The following is a 2,238-nucleotide window of genomic DNA, read 5'->3' as shown; positions in this document are numbered from 1 at the left end:
TACTAAGGATAGCAACCAGATATCAATCTATCTATTACCATAGGGACCATAGTCATGCTTTGGAGCCAGCCTTGAGCTCAAAAGTGTGTCTTTTGTTACGAATGTAGTCTGTCAAATTAACCAATGTCAAACTCCACTTTTATATACCATTAAGATCTCAGTTATTTTTGGAGCCAGCCTTGAGCTCAATGTGTTTTTTTTGCTATGAACTTGCCTCTGTTTTCATTTTTTCTATGAACTCATTGTGCACCAATCAGCTGATTCATTTCAGCCCAGCATTGCCCTGATTGAGTTCTCTCATCCCTTTTTATTCTTTCATAGAATCATCAATCAATTGTTTATTTATTAATCAATTAATGCAAATTTAATTTCACACTGGCATTGTCTTGAACCATTATAGCTCCGTTAGTTTGGCTCCTATAAGGATTGTCATTTCTGTTTAGGATTTTTTTCTTTTCTTTCATTTTTATCTTTTCTTTCATTAATTAATTGTTTATCTATTAAGTCCTGCACACATTTTCATGAATTAATTATTCATTTTTTATTTATTTATTTATTCCTGCACAGTCACTTTACTGTTAATATTGAGCCAGTATTCAGCTCTTATTGAGCCAGCGCCATTAGAGCACCATTAGTCTGTATACATTGCGAAAAGACAGGCTTCAGGATCCCATAATTTTCACAAAACAATCTATATCCAGTATTCACATTCCTGTCTCCAAACGCTTGCTTCAAATTTTTATTCTTCACACACTCTCTCATCTGGAAATACAATTTCAAACTATCAAAGTTCTGATTTATGTAAAGTACAGACAGCAGAAGTGGCCACCTCTCCTCCTTTAACAAACGGCCCACGGCAATACTATCCTGAATACACCCGATCTTGTCCGATCTCGGAAGCTAAGCAGGTATGGCCTGGTCAGTACTAGGAAGGGGAACCTCCTGAGAATACCAGGTGCAGTGGGCCATTTCCAAGGAGACAATCATTCCACACATCCCAGTCTCTTTTCCTTTTCTTTCCCTTTCTTTTTCTCTTTCTTTTTTTTTTTCTCTCATTTTTTTCTCTCATTTCTCATCCACAGTCAGACACCATCCCTTTGATTTGACCACCATTTTCTTGCACTTCTTGTCCCTTACCATAACTGGTGAAGTTATCAGAGGTATATATATTTTCACCTACATAACGATCTTGCACCACATTTGCTAAAAAGGTCAACAAGATCCTTTTAATATTAGCATCATTTGATTGCCAATTCTCATATTTTTTACACAAGGATCAATTAAAGGTTAAGCTTTAATTTAGATATCTCCAATTACATAACACCTATTCAATAATCAAGAGTGCTCCCCTTGTCTTTTCTCTTATCACAAACGTTAGTATGACAGGAAAGGCTCTGCCTCACCTACCTCACCCCACCGCATGTCACTGGTGTGTAGAGGGGGTGTGACAATATATTTAGTTATAGTTAAATAATATAAAGTTGCGAGGCCACACCCACTTTTATAGGAGCCCGCATGCCTTTTGCATGCACATGGGGGTGGGGCGCTTTGACATTTTTTCACTCAGGGTGCTAGTAGGCCTGGAGCCGGCTCTGTTATTATTATTTCCTTGCCATATTGGAATTATACTGCATTTCTTCTTCAGCTATCTGTATAGCCTGTGATTGCCTACAAGTTATATAAGCCCGGAGGGGGGTCTTATGTACTTGTGCAGGAGTTTCATAACACATTGGTGAAATAAAGGCAAAAGGAGCTTCCTACTGCATTAAATTGGTAAACCCTTCTCCTATAAAGTGATATATTTAAAACACACATACCATGGGTATAACCCAAAGAGCTTCCTTGGGTATATGAGAAGATTTACCAGTTTAATGCACTAGGATGTACATTTTGCCTTTATTTTACACAGAAAATTCCCCTATTTGGAATATAGGACCTGGTTTGAGGCAGCCAGTGGAAGATCCAGGGAGTGCAATACTGAGAAAGAATTCACCTCATTGCATTTAGAAATGGACACTGTTCTGGATTTGTGTTGATTACTAAGCTTAGCACCAATTACCACTATATTTTTTATTGGTGGAACAATGGTGTTCACTGTATTTTGACATAACTATTAATTGTAATCTGACTTTCTAATGTTTACTGGTAGATACCTGTAGTCATTACTCAGTGACCTGTCTGGGACCTGATTCAGAGATATACACAATACCGATATTTAGTTACACAGTTGAGAAATTA

At 37.4% G+C, this 2,238-nt stretch overlaps 1 pseudogene; it reads left to right on the top strand.

Annotated features, from left to right (window-relative positions):
• The first annotated feature begins 849 nt into the window (after nucleotides 1-849).
• Nucleotides 850-967, top strand: LOC134933559 (5S ribosomal RNA; annotated as a pseudogene).
• Nucleotides 968-2,238: the final 1,271 nt, after the last annotated feature.

This window comes from Pseudophryne corroboree, chromosome 1 (assembly GCF_028390025.1).
Source record: "Pseudophryne corroboree isolate aPseCor3 chromosome 1, aPseCor3.hap2, whole genome shotgun sequence".
NCBI lineage: Eukaryota > Metazoa > Chordata > Amphibia > Anura > Myobatrachidae > Pseudophryne > Pseudophryne corroboree.
Note: the sequence above shows the minus strand (reverse complement) of the source record. Positions and strands in the feature narration are given on the sequence as shown.